Consider the following 14,997-nt stretch of genomic DNA (forward strand, 5'->3'; position numbering starts at 1 on the left):
GGGGAGGGGAGTCAGCAGGCGGAGGGAAGGCAGCAAAGCAATGGCCTCCCAAGCAGGGGCCTCGGGTTCCGTAGGTGCAGTTTACAGAAAACTCTACGACCTTCTTCCTCTAAGCTGGATGGTGCTGTACAATTTAAAAGGACATGAACCTCCACCCTCATGTATTTGGCAGGTGCCCAAGGATACCCACAGCTCATGGTCTTGATTTATAGCGAAGGACAGCATGATAGCACATCTCAAGAGCGCTATTTCTAGAGCAGCAGTGCATGCCGTTTTCCTTAATGATCATCCAATGGATCTCGATGTGTTTGGGTTCTGACATTTATTTCAACATTAACTTAGAGGTTTTAAAAACTATACCATTGTGCCTGGCCACCCAGTGGTTTCCTATTATTCACCTGCCCCTGCTTGGGCAAGTCATCTGAGGCAATGTAACCACTGGGGCAACCCCTCTTCACAGCTAATTATTCCTGCGCACTCTGTGTTGCATCGTTATTTTTAACTCCTCCACATTAGCTTTTTTTTTTTTTCCCTTCCTAAGGCAACTGAAGTCCACTCAATTTCCTTGACTGTCAAAAACGCAAATTGCCATTTTATTTATTTATTTTTTCTTATTTCCTGGGAAGCTATAACCTTCATGTCCAGCCCCATTTTCTCCTTTCTCTTTTGTGGCTTCCTTACAGAGCAGGGATTAAATCTGATTACTGCAAGATGACATTGCAGGAGCAGGCCGGACACATTTCACGTGGCCTGACCCGTGGAGGGGGCTGTTGGGAAGGGTGGCTTCCATCCAGGAGGGCAACAGACTCTGAACTCGTCCCCCTGTTCTGCCTTGAGCCCTCTCCAATCTATTCTGAACCCAGCAGCCAGGGTGATCCTGGTAAGACATCAGGGGATCCTATCAGTTCTCTACCGCAAACCCTACTGGATCCCCATCTCCACTACTTTCCCCTCAGTTTTCCCCACGGACTTTCTTACTGTCCCTTGAACACACCAGGCGTGCTCCTGCCTCACGCCATTGCCTCTGTCTATTTTCTCGTCCTAGACTGCTCTTCCCCCAGACACCCGTATCCTTTGCCCTCTCACGTACTTAGTCTTTATTGAGGGAGGTCTTCCTTGGCTGTCCCATTTAAAATTGCAAGCCCCTCCCCCAGCCCCACTTGAATTCCCTCTTTCCTGTCCCTGTATTACTTTTCTATGTAGCGCATGCCATAATCTATCTTACTATGTGCATTTCATTTTTATTTTTTTTTATGTCTGTTTCTCCCCACCAGCATCTAAACTCCAAGATGGCAAGCCAGCTGGAGTGTCCTGTTTATTGCCGAATTCCTATGGCTTGGACAAGGGCCTTGCATGATCAGTGTGTTGCCTAACTGATGGCTCCTTTCAGGAAACCTACCAACACTTTATTTATTTTTCAACTGCAGTTGACATTCAATATCATTTTCTACCAATATTTTATATGATCACCACTTCATACTGCCTGGAGTATCCCTTACCCAGTGGTGTGCTGGTAGTATCCTTCCACAAACAGAAACCACAGACACCCATCACCACCCCAGAAAAGAGATGCAGAAGAATGCAATGGTTTTTTAACGTATGTTTCCATTTTCAAACACTTGGAAAATAGGTCATTCGTAGTCTTTCCCATATAATTAAGAACTCCATTAGCACCATTAGCTAGTTATTAGCAGTGACTTGGAATTAAGTATGTGTGTCATGATCTTTCCTCCACTAAAGAAAACAACTTTAATAACTCTGATCGAATTGGTTCACCTTATCTGTTTGTTTGTTTGTTTTTTGCAGAAGTGATTTCTCTGCGTTGGGGGACAGTTTTTCAACTCATTCAATATTTATTAAGCATCTTATATGTTCCAAGCAACAAAGCCATACTTGTAGTCACTTGTGAAGTTCTATTAGCAGTCTTGAATTGGGGTACTTGGTTTGCACTGAACCAGGCCCTGGGTAAAGGTGTTAATTGTTTTTCCTTTTGAGAATCCTCGGGAGGTCACACCTATTAGAAACAAGACAACAGGCCAAATAGAAAGTCGATAATGCTAAGCACCATGTGACCAAACGGGAGACAACTTAATTACAGCTTCAGCTCTCCAGAGCGAATGTTAACCAGTCAACCAGGAATCACCTGATCAGCACTAGCTAGTTAGGTAATCTGCCTGAGAGGCCTCTGCCACCCTCTAAAGCAAGGGTGGGGAACGCCTGGCCCTTGGAATCATTAGGTCTGGCCCTGCCAAGGCATTAGGGGTGAGTTAATGAAATGTTTGACCAAATATAGCAAGCTAATGTATTTTTAAAAAAAAAATATATTTTTTTATTGATTTCAGAGAGGAAGGGAGAGGGAGCGATAGATAGAAACATCAAGGATAAGAGAGAATCATTGATAGGCTGCCTCCTGCACGCCCCCTATTGGGGATCGAGCCCGCAACCTGGGCCTGTGCCCTTGACCAGAATTGAACCTGGGACTCTTCAGTCCGAAGGCTGACATTCTATCCACTGAGCCAAACCGGCTAGGGCTAGCAGGCTAATCTTTAAGCTGATAATTTTGTATGGCCCCTGAAAGATGTTATAAATATCCAAATGGCCCTTGGCAGAAAAAGGTCCCACCCCTGCAATTTAAAGGAAAGTGACCTTGCAATAACCAGCCCACTTGTTGTTTAGTGTAACTTTCTTGTTTCCACTCTCTCCTGCGTATAAAAGCCTTCCATTTCATCCAGCTCCTGGGAGCTCCCTTTTATCTGCTAGATGGGATGCCACCCAATCCCCCAATCACTGAATGAAGCCAATACGATCTTTAACATTTACTCGGTTGAATTTTGTCTTTTAGCACATCCTTTGAGAGACACAGTTGGCTCTCCTGGGGGGTCTGGCTCCTTGGTAAGTCCCAGTCTTGGTCTCAAAGTTCTGTTTCACTTCACCAAATTCCCAAAGAAACAAACAGGATTTCCCCAGAGCAGGCCTGCTGTTCTGTGGTATACTCAGTCTTTTGTGGGGGCATAATGCATATATTAATACATATGTATATATAATATTCTTTGCACTGGTTTACTCATTATTCTTTCAGGGACTGGTGGGTTCAGTCGTGGGTTGCACTCCCTTCTTAAACATAATCAACATATATTTTCTGATTCAACTTTCTTTCATTCTAGTGTAGTGGTTCAGCATGTGTGCCAAATACAAATTTCAGAGCATTGAAAATGTAACTCCCATATAAATATAGAATGAGCATATGTCACCGATTTAATTACATCCTTGAGGGAACTGACAGGATGGTAAACCTGGTTCAAGGATTGCAGTTGAGACAGAAGTTGTCATAGTCCCTGAGAGTGCTGAAATGAGATTACTAATTTAGATACAAAACTGGCTAATCTCCTAGGGCAATAAAACTGTAACCTTTGGAGTTATCTTTCTCGCTGAAGAGAAACTCATTTGCATTGCTATAGGTCAAGAATCATTTGAATCACTCTCAGCTTTCTACAGGTTCACATCTACCCTTACAGAGAGGTAGAATACAATTGTAAGGGGTCAGTCATTAGGGCCAGCCCCCTAAAGAACAGGCTCTTCCTGGAGTGGGTCTCTAATGTTCCAGTATGACTTTGAAAAGATGGGTAGCCATCCTTTGATCTCTTTTCAAGTTTCGGATACTTTTGTCTTAACAGCGATTAGGTTGCCTAGGCTCAAAACCTGGTTCCCATACTCAGCAGCTGTGACCTTGGTCAAGTTATTTACCTTCTCTAGGCCTCAGTTTTGTCATCGGTAAAGTAGCGATAACAGTAGTTTCCACCACATTGGGTGATTGTGAAGTGCCAACGAGCTGATGCGTGTGAGGAGAATAGAATAGTGCCTGACACGTAGTAAGTGCTCAGTAAGGCTTGGCTACCACGATGTATGTGGGCAGTAGGCTGACCTGTAGGAAATCAGTGAAAGGGCTTGTGTCCTTTGGGTCATGGCCTTGTGATGGGGAGAGCTGTGACCCTCAGGCCATCAGAGTCGGTGTCGGTGGTCAGAGGGAGTTCATTGAGAAGTTGCAGGCATTTGCCAGCTGCAGCCAGGGCTCAGAGTGGCTATTGGCAGTCAGAGCAGAGTCTTGATGGAGGCAAAGATGGGGGCCCATGTGAGAGAAACAAAGAACTGAGGGCTCAGTGTCACAAGTGGGGGCTGTTGAGCCAGTAGACATTTGAGTTTTACGTCCCTCCTCCGCTTTCTTCCTCTCTTTCCTCATCTGTTGAAGTCTCCATGGCAGGCATTAGGTATTCTACCTTTCAAGGTTGACTATGGTATACTCCCTACGCTTAAGACATTCATAGACAGCAGAGGAACCAAGTGTGACTAATCACTAGAAGTACACGTACAAAGTTTGGTGATTTGCATGAGAGATGCGTCTGCAGAGGGAAGGTAACAGAACGGGCCAGCAGATGGCGACCGCCTCTGACGCCTCCCGAGGCAGCTGGGCTGGGGGAAACCACACCTGGTTCCCCTTCAGCAGGGTCTGCGGGAGGCGGGAGGATGGCATCATTACACAAACGGCGTGTGGGGCAGTGTTCCCGGGAAACATTTATAAGAATGTGCTGGCCCGCAGGCCTCAGGTCGCTGACCCCTTCTTTACTACACGCACTTAGGAAGGATGAGCACAGCCTTTGTTCCCAAAGTGCCTGGGATCAGCCTGCTGTCCAAGGATGCCTCTCTCCTGGGACCATGACTTTCCCAAAGCAAAGACTGTGTCTAATTCACGTGTATATTCTCATCACCATTTGGCACATAATACAGGTTCAAAAATCTATTTCCAAATAAATTATCGTTGCTATTATTTTGGTTTCAAACAACAATACTCATTTTATGATGGCTCCTTGTTTCTTTTATTTATTTATACAATTTCCCCACCATTTGTACACTGTATTGTGGGTTCACCCCTCCAAGTGAAGTCTCCATCCATCACCACTTATCCATCCGACCCCACACCCCTCCCCTGGCAATCACCACACTGCTGTCCGTGTCCATGAGGTTTATTTTTTCTTTTTTTGTTCTTTTTTGTTATATGCTTCTTTTCTTTAAAACATATTTTATTGAATTTACTAGAGGCCTGGCGCATGAAATTCGTGCACAGGTACAGTCCCTAGGCCTGGCCTGCGATCAGGGCCATCTTCCCTGGCTGCCAGCCCCACCCCCTGCTGCCACCCACCCCTGGTTCCCTGTTCCCCATCAGGCGATGGGAGCCTGCTGGCTGGGGGAAAGGGACCAAGAGGTGGTCAGTGCGCCTCATAGTGACTGGTTAAGCGGTTGTTCTGTTGTTAGGATCAATTTGCATATTAGCCTTTTATTATATAGGATTGGGGTGACATTGGTAAATAAAATTATATAGGTTTCAAATGTACAATTCTATAATTCATCATCTGTATATTGTATTGTGTGTTCATACCCCAAACTATTTTCAAATAGATTAAACGGGAGTAAAGAACCAAGCCAGGGAGGCAACAAGTCCTTTGAAGGTGAGAGATTGAAGCTCTGGTTTGAACTAAAATCCTTTTATTTATTTATTTTTTTTAAAAAAATATATTTTATTGATTTCAGAGAGGAAGGGAGAGAGAGATAGAAATATCAATGAATGATAAGAGAGAATCATTGATCGGCTGCCTCCTGAATGCCCCACACTGGGGATTGAGCCCACAACCCAGGTATGTGCCCTTGACTGGAATTGAACCTGGGACCCTTCAGTTCGCAGGCCAACACTCTATCCACTGAGCCAATCTGGCTAGGGCTAAAACCCTTTTAAATAAAATCTGCTTGAGTGGTTGTGAAACCTGAATTTACCAGAAATCTCTCTTCTTATTTTCTGAGAGATTAATGCATGTCTCCTATAAAATGTTCTGCACATTGAGAGTAGGATAAAATAACCGCCCATCTCTCACACTCACAAAGAGAGGAGCCCAGACCCAGGGCCGGGGAGATGTTCATCTCTGTCTAAGGTTGCTGGGGCGAACAGGCAGAAAGGAAGTGTGAGAACAGCATGTGAACTTGGTGAGCTGAACTTGGTCCCCACTAGATGGAGCTGGAGGGTCTTTGGTTTTGGAGAAGGGCTACCCCTGCTGATCACAGGACAAAATTCATACGCCTCCATGCTACATGCAAACTCACACACCCATCTTTCTCCATTGATCTCATGTGATAAGCTCACAGTTTGCCTAGCATGGTACCAGATGCACATGAGAACTAACAGCTACTTCTATGTGAAAATGTTGGTTCCTGTGTTTCTAGTTTCCCTGCCAATTTGCATATAAGGGCCCACAGTCCCTTATTCAAAACCCTTGGGGCCATGTGTGTTTTGGCCTTCAGCTTGTTTACCTTTTAGAAAAGTAAAAGAGTGCACACGGTATATATATAATTGAATGCCCTCAGCACAGTCTGGGGAAGCACCCCATGACCAAACATTATGCAGAAAAATATGAATGTTCTCGCTCAGGAGGGCCAATGAGGACTTTAAGTAGCCTCATTCACATCAGGTCAGGTTTTGCCACCAAAGAGATTTGGATAGCAAATGCATTAAACAAGAAGGAATAAAAAAAAAAAGTTTTTAGGGTTTCAGAAATGCGAATAAGGTTGTGGGCCTGAATTTGGTCTTCCTTAAAGCCCCACCTTCCTAAGGTCCGGTATTCTTTGTACCACAGCAGCATGTCTGATTAGTGTTTCACACTCTCATAGGAATTTCATGTCTGACTTGGTTGTTCCATATGTATCCTCACCACACACAGCAGGTGCGGAGTGCATGTTTGTGGACTAAACACACAGCAGTCTAGCAAGATAAAAGCTATGACCGCTGTATTTCACAGTTGATGAACTAAGTCCCAGGAGGTAAGGGGGTTGCCCCAGGGTGACTCCAGTCTCCAGCACTTTGTGCAGCCACCCTGCTCATTTGCACACAACATGACTGATGGTTTAGAAATGCACCCAGGCCTTAACAGGGGTGGGGAACTTCTGGCCCGCAGGCCCAATAAGGCCCAGGAAATCATTTGGTCTGGCCCTGCCAAGGCATTTAGGGGTGAGTTAATTAAATGTTTGAGCAAATATAGCAGGCTAATGAAAAGATATTTTAAAAAATTGATTTCAGAGAGGAAGGGAGAGTGAGAGAGAAATAGAAACATCCATGATGAGAGAGAATCATTGATCGGCTGCCTCCTGCATGTCCCACGCTGGGGATGGAGCCTGCAACCCCCGCATGTGCCCTGACCAGGAATCAAACCACGACCTCTTGTTTCATAGGTTGATGCCCAACCACTGAGCCACACTGGCTGGGCCAGGCTAATTTTTAAGTCGATAATTTTATATGGCCTGTGAATGCTGTTATAAATATCCAAATGGCCCTTGACAGAAAAAAGGTTCCCCACCCCTGTTTTAAAAGGCAGAGGAGCTGGGTCTGAAGCAGTGGTTCTCAGTAAAGGGTGATTTTGTTCCCTCTCCTGGGGTTGAGGGGAGGTATCTTTGATTGTCACAACCTGCGGGGAAGGGCTGCTGGCCTCTGGTGAGCAGGTGAGGGATGCTGGGGAACGCCCTTCCATAAAAACACGGACAGCCCTGTGGCCAACGATCAGCCCCGCCTGAGAGTCGGTAGTGCTGAGGCGAGAAACTGGTCTAAGGGTCTCATCAGCCTCATCCAGAAAACACGCCTCTTGAGTTAGGGGACCAGTCGGCACCTGCAGTATTGGTGTCTCTCCATGTCACTTGTGCAAACTGCCGCCCTCCAACCCCCTCCCCTACCCCCTGCACCACGAGGTACCACGCACACCCTGTGCCCTTACCCCTCACAACCGAACCAACCCGCCCTCCTGCCGACCGCATGAATTCCTCTGGCTTGGGGACAAGGTGGTTTTCAATCTGGGCCTGAGAACCGGCTGTGCTACTGGCTTCGAAGGAAAGGGAACAAATGGGCTTCCTCCCCTCTGGGGAGCACGCGTGAAGAAATGGAAAGCCCAGTCAGGGTGACAGTACACAAGATGCTAAGATCGGGATGACGATCTTACATTTTTTTTGTCTTTTCCTCACTGTCTTAGGAAGATGGGAAAGGAAAACTCTTGTCTTTGATAACTTTTGAGTCCCCAGCAGAGGGCAGACATGGCTCAGCTAAAGGAAAGCTCGCAGCTCTGCATCCAGGCGGAGACCTGAGGCCAGCACAGCCCTGCAGAGCCAGCTCCCCTCCGTCCCTCCCATCACTGCTCCTCTGGTTGTACCTGACTTGGTTAACATCGCCTCTTACTGTTACAATTCTTTATCTGGAAACATCTGAGTTCTCCCCTCCCCTCCCTCCCTCTTTCTCAACAGCTGTTTTGAGACGATTTGGAACTCTTTCTTGAAAAATTAAGAAAAATATATTTCCTAGTCTATAATAATAAAAGTGCAATATGCTAATTAGACCAGATGGTGGAACAGCAGAACGCCTGTCTGGACGAAGCCGGCGCTGCGAAGACCGCAGCTGCGAGGGCCGAGCCCCTTGCACGAATTTCGTGCATCGGGCCTCTAGTTAAGAATAATGCATGAGCATAGAAGAGGATCTGAAAGGAAACAAACGTGCCAGGGGAAACTCAGCTTCCCGAGACAATCTGGGTTCGCTAGCCTTTTGGTGCTTGTTCTTCTAATCTCTTTCCCATGGAAATTCCCAAGAGTATCTGTAGCAATGACACAGGAGAGGTCCTGGGCACACAGGAATGTATCAACAGGCCGTGCTTCCTTGTCTCTGTGCTCACCCTGCTCCACGGAGAACACTTTCCCTAATTTCTGAAAACCCAATTCCTAGAGAGTCTTCAAGGTCAAGCTCACAGGCCTTGCGTGATTCTCCCCAGCAGTAATTGATCTATTTTCTCTATATTTTTGTGTCACTGTGTCTATGGCTCTCACGGCAATGATCACACCCTGCCTTCTATTAGAATTTATATGGACAGTTGAGTCTTCGTACTGGGTGTAAATCTTATGACTGTGGAAATCTTACGTCACCTTTCTGTCCTCCACAGCACTGACACTGGGTCCTCGCAGTAAATGCTTATCAGCATTTCTCAAAAGCAGAGGAGTGAAGGAGGGAAGGCGGAGGGAAGGAAGGCAATTTTTCATTGTAACTTGCAACGCATTTAGAGGAAGACAGGGATTATTCTAGCTTCACAGAGAAAGCCCAGAGAGCCTAAAGTGCTGGCTTATGTTTAAAATGCCAGTGGGTGGAATTTTCCCATATTGGAAGACTCGGAGTTTGGGCATTTTTGTGTGTTGCCTTGGGTATGACAAAAGGATATGCTGAAGTCCTAACCCCCTGGTACCTGTGAAAGTGACCTTTTTTGGAAATAGGGTCTTTGCAGATGTCATCAGGTTAAGATGAGGTCATACTGCATTAGAATGGGCCCTCAATCTCATAATTGGTGTCCTTATGAAGAGACGGAGAGGTGGACAGAGAGACACACAGAGAGGCAGACAACCTTATGTGAAGAACAGGCAGAAGCTGGAGTGATGCACCCACAAGCCAAGGAATGCTACAGATTGTCAGCAACCACAGGAGCTGGGAGAGGCAGTTCTCCCCCAGAGCCTCAGAGAGAGCATGGCCCTGCTGACACCTTCATTTCATTCTTCTAGCCTTTTAGGTCTGTGAGAAAATAAATGTGGGCTGTTGTAAACCACCCAGTTTGTAGTAATTTGTGACCGCAGCCCAAGGAAATCAATGCATCGTGTTTAGAAGTCTTAGTGACAACAGCCCACCTGGGGAATGAAGGGAGGTCCTATGGATATGTGGAAGGAAGTTAAAATTCCAGGGAGGTATAGGGAGTTCTTGGTGAGGTTAAGACAGAAGGGGTTGCCCTGGCCAGTGTGGCTCTGCTGGTTGGGTGTTGTCTTGTGCACCAATAGGTTGCCGGTTGGATTCCGAGTCAGGGTACATGCCTGGATTATAGACTCGGTCCCTGGTAGGGGACGTGCCAGAGGCAGCTGATCAATGTTACCCTCTCACAGTGATGTTTCTTTCTCCTCCCTTCCCTCATCTCGCTCTTAAAAAATAAACAGAAGGGGGTTGTTTGATGGGTTCAAAGGTAGCTTTCAGTTGCTTCTTTGCCAGAATTTTAGCACAGGCAAATTCTTCTTTCCCCCTCATTTATTTTTCAAAGTACTAGGCCCTATTAAAGGTCTTTGAAAAATGTTGCAAAAGTTTAACCACATGATATCACCTGTATCATCAATGGACTATTTTCTGAATGCACACAGCAGTGGTGATATCTTGTTAGGTCCCAAGTAGTTTCTGCTGTATCATGATTTGTTTCTACAGATGATGTGAAGAGCGAAAAAATGGTAACCAGCCAGACTGAGCTCTTAGAATGAAAATAAGGATTTAATGGACTGCAGCCATTCATTTATCCATTACCATCCTAAGTTTCTTACAAGATCCTGAGGATTAAATTATAACTGGGAAAATATCGACAAAGTAGGGGAATGGAGTCCTCCTTCTTAAATAAGTCCAAATGCTCCCCCTTACCCCCTTAAATTGGTAACTTAGATACTGTGGCCCCTAGATAGATATTCTTAGAATAAAATGATTTGCTGGAGGCTTAGTAACTGTCATCATCACTCCTCCTGGGAGGAAAAATGAGTCAGCAGACATGTAGATGACTTTTTGTAGGTTCCCAGGGTGTCCTTCATATGCCTCCAACATTATACAAATAATGAGGAAGTTGATGGAGACAGGGATAAAATAATGCTGTCTTCACTGGAACAAAACCAACAGCAAACACTATTTATTCCAGAACGGATTTTAGCCCAGCTGTGTCTGGCATCACAGGAGGGGTTTCACCTAACGGGTGAAGGCAAGCATTTAGGCAAGCACTGCATCCTACCTTTACTGAGACCATTCCCCGATGGCCACCCACCTTACCTGTGAATCCATTTCACATTTCTTGACTGCTTGTATTGCTGGGCACTGCTGCTGAAACTCATTGAACCCTCTCCTCCATTGCCTTCAGTGTCTAGACAACCCTCATTCTCTGCTTCCTTTCCGGATTTTTCTTCCTTGTGTCATTGGCTGACTCTTCCTTCCCTACCCCCTTCCTTAAAGAAAGGTCTTTCTCCATAGTTTTTGTTCCTGATTTTGTGGGTTTTCCCTTTTCTTTACTACATCCTTCCTGGGCCATAGTCTTTTCTGCCTTGCTTTCCTCCACCACTTAGATGATACTGATTTCTACATCCTCAACTCTGACCTTTCTTGGGAACTTCCTCTTTTCAAAGGATAATTAGGCACCTTTGTAAGTCTTTTAGGTTCCTCCACCTGGCAGATCCAAAACTGAACTAAGTATCTCCTCCCTCCCTTCCTAATTTGATTTTTTTTTCTCTTGTATTTTGTATCTTGCTCAGTCCCATCCTTGAATCTCATCAAACTAGAGATCTCAGAGTCAGCTTCTCTGTTTATCTGTTCACTGTGGTAGTCAGTCTCCAAGATGCTCCCATTATGCTCACCTCCTAAAATGTGCATCTTTTTATGGCCTATGTGACTAAGGAATATGCTGCAAGTGGTGATGTGTGACTTCTAAGTTAGGTCATAAGAAGAATGACCACTTCACCTTATTCTCTTTTAGGTCACTTGCTGGGGAGCAGGGAGGGGCTGCTGTTATATCATAAGGACACTCAAGCAACCCTTTGGGGAGATCCATATGGGAAGGAACGGAGCCCCTGGCCAGCAGTTCGCATCAGCCTGCCAGCTGTGTGAATGAACCCTTTTGGAAGTGAATCCTCTAGACGAGTGGTTCTCAACCTTCTGGCCCTTTAAATACAGCTCCTCATGTTGTGACTCAACCATAAAATTATTTTCGTTGCTACTTCATAACTGTAATGTTGCTACTGTTATGAATCGTAACGTAAATATCTGATATGCAGGATGGTCTTAGGCAAACCCTATGAAAGGGTCGTTCGACAGCCAAAGGGGTCGCGACCCACAGGTTGAGAACCGCTGCTCTAGACCCAGTCACACCTTCAAATGACTGGAGCCATCAGAGAGCTGCCTAAACAGTCGCTCCTTCCTCTTTGACCCCCTTCCACCTTGTAAACATCTCCATTACAGCACACCGTCATCACACCAGAGGGCAGGAGGTTTTTTACTTCATTGTCATTCTCTTCTGTAGTTTAGAGCTCCCTTAGTCCAGGAACAATGTCTTATGCAGGTTTGTGTGGCTGTGCCAAACATAGAGCCTGGTATAGCATTGGAGCTTAAAAATATTTGCTGAATGAGTGTGTAAATATCCTCTCCCCACAATCCCTGAAGATTAATCATATATACTCTGCTCTTTAATCCATGGACTTGAAGGGATTTCTGCCATCATATTTTTTCCCCACAATGTCATTTTGTTTTCCCTACTTTTCAATAAAAGACTGACTCTCACTTAAAAAACCCCAACAAGTCCATTAGCCATGCCCCATGAAGTTCTTTTTTTTTTTTTTTTTCTGTTAGGTGACCTTAAGTAGCAGTGATTGAGCTCTCACTTGTGATTCTCAACTAATTTCAATCACATTTAATGTCACTCTTTATTGTGCTCTCTACACACCAGTCACAGTGCTGGTTACTGGGGACATAAAGACAAATGATAGTGTCTGTGTTCTGTAAGTCTTGCACCGAAATACTCTATTTCACACGTGTCTTCAGGTGCACCATGGAACCTGATTAGGTGTCTTCATTGAGGGGGCTAGCTAAAGTTCTTGTTCACATTTTTAAAAAATAGAGAATACATGGAAATCCTTTGGTGGAAAGAGAGAGCCTTCCTTCCCAACATCTATTAACATTCAGGCTACTATTTGTGAGTGTTATCTGTTTAGTATCTAATAGCTCCAGATTAAATGAAATTTTAGGGCAGAGATCTGGGATATGGGATGGAGTGGCATTACCCTTAGTGGGATTGCCCTTCGCAGAAGTCACCTTCCCCTGAAGCACTTGGCTGTGTTATACCAAATGGTTATGTAACAAAGGAAGAAAGGAGAATAGGCATTTGGTAGGCAACCAGCAATGCCTGCCTCACGAAGCCAGCACAGGTCACTTTGGTGCAGAAGTAGGTAGTTATTTTGCAGGACTGTGGTCACACAAAGAAACACTAGTTTTAGTTACTTGATTAGCAGGGTCGTTCAGGGTAGGAGAACACTACACAGGTGTGGAAGTCTCATAGGCAAGAATACATATATGATTGTTATGTTGTTCTGCTGCTGCTGAATTCAGGCTTCCACAGGGAAAACAGATGTTTAGTACAAAGAGGTAGAAAAGAAGAGGGAAGAAATGAATCCAAGTTCTGCTGCGTGATATTCAGGTGTTTCATCCACTTAGCTACTGGAGTCCCCGGAGAGAAGGCAAGATGCTCTGAGTCAGAGGTTTACCCATAAGGGGTAGATCAAAAACAAATTAGCCTTTTGCTACACCGTGCGGCCTGTGGTGGTGTCTAGTCATTTCACATTTCTTACTTATTCGAGTTAACAATAGGAACGAACAGGATGAGAATCATAGGTCAGACTGAGCCAGACCATACTCTCCTTTGGGAACAATGGGACATTCTGCAAATTCTTGATTATTTCCGGCAATACATGGGAGCCAGAGCCTAGCTATTCTAAACTGGCAGTCAAAAAAACTTTTTTTTTTTCTGTAACTATGACTTGCATATGAACATGAGTATTACCTGCTATTTTGTTACTGAAAAATCTCTCTCCAGAATTACAAATCCCTTTCCGAAATGAGAAACCCCTCCATTTTCACCTTCCTGCCCTCCTGCTGCTCCTTGGACCTCTAGCTCACTCTGATGGAGTAAACTCCGTGCCTTTGCATAGGCCGTTCCTTCTAGGAATGCCCTCGTTCTCCCAGGCAAATTTATGTTGCTCCTTCTATACTCAGACCCAGACTTTGGAAATCCACCCTCGCTACTGAGTCCCTGCCACAGACGTGATCGAAGTGTCCCACTGTCTTCAGAATGTCCCCAGCCACCAATAACATCTTCGTCAGAAGGACAACAAACTGTCCCAATCGGCTTTGGACTGGGATGCTGCGGAGGCTGTCCAGGGATGTGGCATTTTCCGTGCCCAATAAATATTTATTATTATTGTGATTTTAGTTTGTGAGCCTCTAAAACAGCAATTAAAAAAAAAATACCATGGCTGCCCATTAGAAATGCCAGGAGTGTTTTAAAAACTGTGAATGATGGATAGCCCAGACCAATTAAATAAAAGCTTTTGGGCTGGGGCCCAGCCCCGGGGGTCATTTGAATGTGCAGTCAGGGTTAACAGCCAGTGGGCTAAACGGTGCAGCTGTGTGTGTGTGGGAGCAGGAAGAATGCTTAGCCTCCCCTGACCCGGCCTGTGGGTGCGTCTGCAGGGCAACTGGAGGGGCGCAAGCTGATTCTGCCAGTGAGGGAGGGAGAAATTAATTTTAGAGAAATGCCTGGAGATAAAGGAACCAGCCTAACCAGACCTTACCTGTGCATGGCCCTTTACCATTTCAAAGTGTTTCCCCACATGTTAGGCCCGATTATATGTACAAGGTGGATTGAGCCACAAATAAAACAGGTCATTTGCTCACAGTCAAATAGCACCTGGTTGGCAGGGTCATGATGAAATGACATCTTCAGATTGCAGGCCTTTTGCCGGAGTACCACCTTTGTCTCTTACTTAGCTCCTCTACCTGGTAGCGGTTCCCTACCTGCTTCTTTAAACATTTTTAAAAAGATCTATTTTTTATTGATTCCAGAGAGGAAGGGAGAGGGAGAAATAAAAACATCAATGATGAGAGAGAATCATCCATCGGCTGCCTCCTGAATGCTTCCTACTGGAGATCCAGCATGCAACCCAGGAATCGAACCGTGACCTCCTGGTTCATAGGTTGATGCTCAACCACTGAGCAACACTGGCCCGACCCTGCCTGCTTCTTAACTAGTGAGAGAAAGTTCTGAAGAACCTCCTGGCTTAGAATGCAAGGACCTGGGAGTGTTCCGCCCCCCCCCCCCCCCC

At 45.4% G+C, this 14,997-nt stretch overlaps 1 long non-coding RNA gene across 1 annotated transcript in view; it reads left to right on the plus strand.

Moving 5' to 3' along the window:
* Nucleotides 1-3,073, plus strand: part of LOC107182392 — a 15,842-nt gene extending 12,769 nt beyond the window's left edge. Inside the window, exon 3 of the long non-coding RNA XR_001513115.1 lies at nucleotides 2,843-3,073. This is a non-coding gene — a long non-coding RNA (uncharacterized LOC107182392). The remainder of the gene's footprint in view (nucleotides 1-2,842) is intronic.
* The last annotated feature ends 11,924 nt before the right edge of the window (nucleotides 3,074-14,997 follow it).

Source organism: Myotis davidii, unplaced genomic scaffold, assembly GCF_000327345.1.
Source record: "Myotis davidii unplaced genomic scaffold, ASM32734v1 scaffold390, whole genome shotgun sequence".
Taxonomy (NCBI): domain Eukaryota; kingdom Metazoa; phylum Chordata; class Mammalia; order Chiroptera; family Vespertilionidae; genus Myotis; species Myotis davidii.